The 8,458-nt window shown below is 40.9% G+C and overlaps 1 non-coding gene across 1 annotated transcript; it reads left to right on the top strand.

Annotated features, from left to right (window-relative positions):
- Window positions 1-7,696: 7,696 nt before the first annotated feature.
- LOC136519157 (small nucleolar RNA R71) lies at window positions 7,697-7,803 on the top strand. Its single transcript, XR_010774719.1, has one exon. It is a non-coding gene; the product is annotated as a small nucleolar RNA R71 (small nucleolar RNA).
- The last annotated feature ends 655 nt before the right edge of the window (window positions 7,804-8,458 follow it).

The following is an 8,458-nucleotide window of genomic DNA, read 5'->3' as shown; positions in this document are numbered from 1 at the left end:
GCATGAATAGGTGACGAAGTTCTCGAGGAGGCCCAAGGCGAGGAGATTGCTCAGGAAGAGTGCATCGTCGATTCGAGCATCATTGCTCAAGGCAAGACCCTATGCATCCCTATGCTTTGCTAATTGCATTATGAACTATGGTTATCTATTACATTGCTATGTTACTATATGACTAGTTGAACCGGGGGTGGGCTTACCCATTCCAAGCCATGATCCATATATTGCCACACCAATCAACCTTGCTTGTTTCCATTATTAATTCTTGCTTAGTATGCTTGGATCTTAGAGTCGAGTTGATGATGGGTTTCTCATTACTCGCGTGATGATAGGCATGTTTGTCCACTAAGCAACATCAAAGGGAAGGGATCAACACTTGTTCCTTCTTGAATATGAGATGAGTGATGGTCGGCAAGGGGTATGGTCATGGCAAGAGGGTGGAATCTTGAATGATATAGCTTGCTAACCAATTAAGGACCATTTATTGATAATAGAGAGTTCTAAACACAAAATAGTACAAACCACTCATCACAAAATGGGGGTGACAAGCCAAGTAACCGATTGCGACCGAGTTGTTCGAGAAACTAGAACAAAGGTTGCACTGGGTAGATCATGGTAGCATTACCTAGGAACCAATCAAACCTTTCATGAACATCCTGGCTAAATTGGGGAAAGGTTGAGACATCGAGGTATCCCATATGTACCGATGAGTCATATGGACGATATCCCTTGTTTTTGGTGGGATTAACGTGTACCCCTCTGCAGAGTGTCTTTTTGAAAGCTGTAAGTTCTAAACTTCTAGATACAGACTAGTGTTGCTTGGAAGGAATCAAGACTCATGGAGGATCGAGTTCCAGTTGCTAACCGCTTTACCTATTTACCTATGCTATGCTTACAGTTGCTGTCTATAGAACACCTTTTGTTATTTGTTGTTCAAAGGCTTTTCTGCAAAACCAAAGTACTCCTTGCTACTACCCAAATTGCACAATCCTTGTTTATTATATTGGGTAAGTCCTACGGAGTACATTTGAGTACTCACCCTGTATAATTTTGAGTTTTGTAGGAGACATTGCGCCAATACAAGGTTTCTTCTATGCTCCTGAGCCTTGTTCTAATTAGGAGTGGTGAAGCACCTTGCTTGCATATATATATGTGATAATGGCACCATCACATATCAGTTATCATGAACTTGTTTATGTTTGAAAGACTTTCGCTAGAAACTTCGATGTAGTTTGTGATGTGTGGGTTTGTGTCATGAACTAAGTTTGCGAACCTTGGATTGTAAACTGAAGTTTGTTGAACCTATGTTGTAACTTAAGCGTGGTTGTGATGTATTCTGTCTCTTTGGTGATCCTGGATGTACCGAGATGACCTATGTAGAGATGTGTCCAACTTAATAGCCCCTAGTGGACTATCATTTTGGGTACTCACTAAAAAGGGCATTGATCCTGACACTCTCGAACATCCCTGCAAAGCTTCAATTCCATCCGAGTTGGTTTGATTGAGTTTTGGGATTTGAGCTGATTTTTACTGAGGCTGTTCTTCACCTACTGGACAAGTATGGTGTGTCTACTAGACAAGTCTAGTATATTCATGGGTGTTGGCTGTAGTGCTATTGTGTAGATCTGACAGCTTACCGAACAAGTCCGGTGTGCATCTCAGACAAGTTCGGTGTGTAATGCATGGTGCAGTTTTCTACTCTTTTTGCTCCAGCTCATTTTTGCTATGTTCCGTTGTGTTCCACTATGTTATTGGCACTATCTAGGATTATTCATCTAGTCATGAGTTGACTTGTTTGAGCACCTCTTGTAGTTTTCAAACTTTTGGGGTCAGATTTGGGACATCGCCCGAATTCGGAAGAAAATTGGAATCGGCTCCAATTCACCCCCCTTAGGTTGCCTTTATTGGTCCTTCAATTGGTACCAAAGTAGGTTAAGGATCAATCCACCTTAACTGGAATTCCCCAGAGTCCAAGCAACTCAGATCCACTCTGCTTGCTAAGCGAACCACACCTACCACCATCCCACTTACGCTTTCACCCTCGCTTCACGTAAAAGGATTAACCTAGGAATGGTGGGATGGACTCTAGAAGCCTTATATATTGGTTTAACCCACCTTTAACAACCAATGTGGGACTAAAGCCCCCACAATATCTCATTAACATGCACATGGGCCACTATGGGCCAAATTCCAAACTGGACTAGATGTCACATACACCCCCTCAAAGGGCCGATGACCTCGTCAACCCAACACACCCATAACCGAGAAAATGATAACTAGGAACATTCCCTTTTAGTACATGCGATCGTGCATCCAATACTGGCACATGTGCCACACTGTGCATCCCACAGGGCCTACTTGTGCAACAAGCCCCATGTCTGTGGCCCTGACCCGCATGCGCCCATGGCCACAAAGGTTGACTCTGATACCATTTGTAATGCCTAGAGTCCAAGCGGCTTAGATCCACTCTACGCGTTGAGTGAACCACACCTACCACCATCCCACTTATGTTTTCGTCCTTGGTTCACATAAAAGGATTAACCCAAGGATGGTGGGATAGACTCTAGAAGCCTTATATGTTGGTCTAACTCACCTTTAACAACTAATGTGGGACTAAACCCCCACAATATCTCATTAACAAGCACATAGGCCACTATGGGCCAAATTCCAAACTGGGCCAGATATCGCATTAACTGGTTCTTGATCCATGAAGGAGACATGGAGCGTTGTAGTAGCAAGGCTCCCTTCTTCGATGGGACCAACTACCCCTATTGGAAAATACACAAGTCCATGTACCTTTAGAGCATCAATGCTCGTGTTTGGGAGATTTGTTTGGCATAGGACTATGTGGTCTTTGCAGCTCGGGTTGATCAAATTCAGATTGATCAACACAAGGCCAATGGTATGTCCTAAAATACTTTGTTTTCATGTCTCTCCATTTCTAAGTTTGAGCAAGTTTCCAATCTTGATATGAGTCATGAGATCTATGTTATCATGAGGGCACTTCACATGTTAAGACCAGACTCTTTGAAACACATCATCAAGAGTATGAGAAATTTGTGCAACTTTATGGAGAGTCTATTGATTCGATGTTTTCACAATTTATGTCGATTGTGAACAAGATGCGTGCTAACACACCGTAACTACTCTATGACAATCATGAGAAGGCTCTGAACTACATTCCCTAGATCAGAGGGTTTTGGAGATCAAGGTCGCCACAATCACTGAGTCTGCCAGTTATGAGACTCTCATAGTCGATGAGCTTTTTAGGAAGCTCAAGTCCATAGAGATAGACTAGCACTCTAGAGCCAAAATCAAGAACCCAACAAACCCAACCATGGCTCTAGTCTGTGTTGGCGTTTCTTAGTGCAATTACTAGCATTGGTGTTTCCTAGCAATGGCACCAAAAATACCGAGACGATATTTCTGAACACATGCAGAAATATTCCGCAAGCGCACGGATATATCATTGTAGCATTTTACCCGGAAGTATTCGGGTATCGGTCATTTATATTTTCCCAAAGGAAGGCATGGTGTAAAAGTCTCTAGTAGGGACATGGTCAAGACAACATGACTGCATAATAGACCAAAGTTCATAACAGCGGTAAGCCAAGATAAATATTGGATAGTGTGACACACACACTCAAGCCAATCTCAAGGATAAATATAAAAGAAAGAATAAAGAATAAAAGAATAAACCTAAACTAGAGCAGGCTTATCTTGCATAGCTATGATAAGATTAGCAGATCATACAAAAACATGAATTTCTAGGGGTAGAGATCCTAAGCTAAGATAGTTGTGGTCACTATAAACTTACTTCGGGCACCGGAGTGCACTTGATCTGTTAGGCGATACTGGCATGTAGCTCTACGTCGTATCCGAACATGGGGGATTACGAAGGATGGATAGGGCTATCACCACTAGCCGCCTACCCCTCAACCGTGGTATATGAGGCAAATGAAGGTAACTTCTAGCTCAGACACCATGTATACGCTATTGGTTACTACTCTAGCGTCGGCCCGGAACATCCATCTTTATCAGGAGTCCTCTACTAGAGCATCTACCAGGGGATGGATGACGAACCCGCAAGAATATAGCGACCAAGACTAACTTAAAGTAGAACTCACTACCTCAATCTAGGTCTTGGTCTAAACATGTATGTATGAAAGATTAAGCACAAAGTTCTATATGCTAAATGAATAACATAAGAACTTAGCTCTAATTTCATAACATAGCTATAATGATACGATAAGAGCAAGAACATAGAAGAACTCTTCATATTGATCACACCAAGATTCCTTCTAGATGTCCAAGCTCTTCACAAGAGTCTTGCCTAGCTCCAAACAAAACTAAAAAGATAAAAAGATACAAGTAGAGAGAGGCTCTTGAGTTGTAGTGTGTGTTGAATGTTGAGCACCTCCCCTCTTCTTATACTAGTGTGAGGTCAGTTTGGTGTGCTATACAGGGAAACCCCTATGTAACCGACCACCCCTAGCATTAATGATACCACCTGAGCAACATGGGCCCAAGAGGCGGTGGTGGGGGTTCGGTTGCACCCAGGGTGCGCCGCACCCTGGTTGGCATGCCTGGCCACCGTCCTTCTCTAGTCAGTTGCTAGGTGGGCCTAGGCCATGTCTACGCCGGTGCTCATCCTGTATTTGCACATTGGATGAGCTATCTTCTTGTTCTTTGTTGTATGATCTGCATTACGCTTTGTCTGATGGAGAATTTTTGTCACCATTTCCACCATATTTGTGTATATGTCCTGTAAAACAATAATCTTCCAATACAAGTGGAAATGGGCCAATGTGAATAACATATGTGTGTAAGTTTGCTTAGTTCTCCTATTTTTGTATCTTATTTGGCGGTCGAATTTGGTCGATAAGGACCGCCATCAAGATCCCCCAAGCTTACCCCTTGCTCATCCTGAGCAAGAGCTAAGACATTGGTTGTTGATCAGGAGTTGCTACCATGCCGATTACATTTCAAAAGTGCTATGTCTATAACAAAGTTTTCTTCCTTGATTTGGATAAATTAGCATTCTATCCACCCCTTATTGTCTCATTACCTGTGGAGCTTTTTAGCCTTATCCAAGTCTTGGGTGGTTGCAAGATAGAACAATTCACAGAAATGCTTATCATTCGTTCTTTGATCGACTTTCTTTCCTGAGGTTTTGAAAGTTTTGCAAAAATAAAGTTAAGTTCCTCAAATGATTCACTCGGTTGCTCAAAGTTTATTTGATCCTCACCAAAGGCTTGTGATAAATGCCTTTCTTTTCATCCTACCAACTAAATGGCTTATGTGGATCTTTGGGTAGGTATAAAGGAAGGCGTACTTGTATCACATAATATTGCTAAGTCAAAAACCAGATCCAAAGAGATGCAAGTCATACACTTTGATCAAGACATGCAAGTGTGTGGAATTTTTATAATCTTCCTAATTCTAAAAGATTTTTGTACTCCTTTGATCATGACTCTCTCTCTCCTTTTGATGAATGTCTTTTAATTGAAAGTGCGGGCTATCTTATTTCTTTCTTTCTTTTTCTTTCCTTTTCTTCATGCTCTTTGGCATGTATTTTTTTCTCTCATGCCTTTTGGCATGGATATATATTTTTCTTTTCTTTTTTAGCATAGCCCATACTTCCTTTTGGCATATGAAAAAATTTTAGAGAGAAAGATTGATGATAAATGAATGGAGTAATTATTTGGTGGGTGGAAAAACATGTTTTTGTGTAACTCTCTGTGTAAGCGCCAGTAATTTTATTTGTGGGTGTACATGTGTCTTGATCATGGGTGCTTGACGAGAATCTCAACAAGGGTCACAACAATTTGACAAAGCTCAATATAATAACAAGTAGCATATGACCAAGGTTTTGTATTTGTAGAACATGCCATATGGCTTTGGTAGGAAATACAAATCATTGAGGAACTTTTAATTTTTAGCATTTTGAAAATAAAACTCCAGATATCAAGTCTTTCTTAGAACAAAGTCATAGCAATTTTCTGTTGCACCATATCATACCCCGCAATGACTTAGACTAGATTAAGCATTTGCAACCCACAAGTTTCAAGTTTTTAGGATGAGACATTTTAGCCAATAAACTCAAATCTTGGGGAAAGCTAAGTTATAAACTAGGCACGGTCAAAACATAAGACAGGGCAACTATTCATCATTTCCACATGGATGAACTAAACATTTTAACTACACATATGTGGAGCAAAAAATATTATTGTTATCATATTATTATTATTATTGTATATATATATATATATTTTTTAATCAAGGTTCACCAAACAAATTTTCATCTTTGTTGTCATCTCAAAGACTTACCCTCATGAAGTTGATAAATTCCTGCAAGGGTTAGTCCATATGATCAATCAAAATCTACACTAGCAGTTTTGGTTCAAAGATTAAACTAGACACCATGTCTAATTTGATCAAGGTAGGATTTTTAACCTAAGCACCATGCTTAAATTAAAAAGCCTATAGAAGCATGATCAGTACATCCAAACTTCAAACTAAGCACCATGCTTAATTTAAAAGATGTAAAACCAGAACTTCCAAACCAAAACATGTCGGCATAGACAAAGGAAGCATGAAAGGATGAACAAGAATCATCCAATGGAGGTGAAAACATTAAATGGTGAACAAGAGAACCATAGGTTTTTGTTTTTATTTATTTCTCTCTTTTTTAGACAAGGTAACTAAAAGTGGTGAGAGTGCAAGATACACGTTACCTCGTGGGGGTCCTCCCCCAAGCTAGCTCAAAGCCTATGGTGCAGGGTTGTATCCCCATGCTTTTTAGCTCTTCCTGCATGGTTAGGATATGGTAGATCACGAGTGGACTTACCATACCTCAGGATTACTGCATTGATATTTTTAAATGAAATCTCGGGGTGTCCCGGGATCTTTTCAAAAATCATATGTAGGAATTGTAGCAGCAATTTGAGCTAGTTGGGTTTCAAACATTTTATTGAGGATCTCGGGGTGTCCCGGGATCTTTTCAAAAATCATATGTAGGAATTGTAGCAGCAATTTGAGCTAGTTGGGTTTCAAACATTTTATTGAGGATTAATTAATTTTCAAAGGAAAAGTTTAAGCCTTCTAAATTTGAATTAATGTTTTCAAAAATTTCATCGTTAGAGGCAAGCTTCTTTGTTAGGTTTTCATTTATTTGAGCTTGCCCTAACACAAGATCTATCAATGTAGGTTGATTCAAATTGTAATTGGAATTGAAGTTCGAATTACTTTCTTTGAGTGCTGGATGTGATTGGTTGTTCCACCCGTTATTACCTCCTCGTGGATAGAACCCATTGTTGATGTAGGTGTCGTCCTCATAGGTCTTGGGGCAATCATTCCCCAAATGTCCACTTTCACCATAGACCTCGCATGTCATATGCAAGTCCATGGCCATGACGGTGCCATACATTGCCTCCTTATGGGCATGCTTGTCAAGCCTTTTTATCAGGAGGTCCATTTTGCAGCAAGCATATCCGTCTCCTCCATGGTATGCATGCTGTCTTATTGGGTTTGGAGTCTATCTTCACTCCAACCCTAGTTGGAGACCATCTTCTCAATGAGAGCCATAGCTTCATTGACTATGAGTGAGAAGAAGGCTCCTCCGACAGCAGCATCTATGTGGGCTCTGGATGTGGAAGTTAGCCCATTGTAGAAGTTTTGAAGAATCAACTAGTTTTTCATCCCATGGTGTGGGCAGGCAAGGATGTATTCTTGTAGCCTCTCCCATGCTTCTAAGATGGATTCTGATGCTGTCTGCTTGAAGTTGGAAATTCTTCCACAAAGGGCATTGGTTTTGCCCATCAGGAAGAACTTTGCAAGGAACACCGTGGAGCACTTGGCCCACGTGTTAACAACTTCTCGGTCCTTGTAGAACCACTGCTTCGCCCTCCCTAGGAGGGAGAATGGGAACAAGTGGAGTCTGATTATCTTTGATGCAACATCCTTCATGACGACGGTGTCACATAGCTCCAAGAAGTGTTGGAGATGTGCATTGGCATCGTCGCTTGGCAATCCACTGAATGGAGTTGCCTACACCATTATGATTAGGCCGGTCTTCAGTTGAAAGTTTGAGTCGCCCATGTTGACAGCGAGCTAAAATGATCCAAGATTTCCTCGAAGGGAAATCCATAGATTACATCATAATGTGAGTCCAGGAAGACCAAGCTGTCACATTATCATAATTCAGTTGATACCATAATTCATACATCATGGAATTACAAGTTTACAAGATATTACAACACTTGGTAACACACCTAAGTACAATGTATACTAGCAAAAATGCACATAGATCAGCATTAGAGTAGACATAGCGCCTCAATGGGTGAAGGCTCCTCCTTCATAGGCAATCATCGGAGTGGGCATAGAACATCAGCGGGCGTAGACTTCATCTCCTCAACCAAAATTGAGCATAGGAACAAGACCACCTAATCCTTCTAATCTT

Source organism: Miscanthus floridulus, chromosome 17 (genome assembly GCF_019320115.1).
Source record: "Miscanthus floridulus cultivar M001 chromosome 17, ASM1932011v1, whole genome shotgun sequence".
Lineage (NCBI taxonomy): Eukaryota > Viridiplantae > Streptophyta > Magnoliopsida > Poales > Poaceae > Miscanthus > Miscanthus floridulus.
Note: the sequence above shows the minus strand (reverse complement) of the source record. Positions and strands in the feature narration are given on the sequence as shown.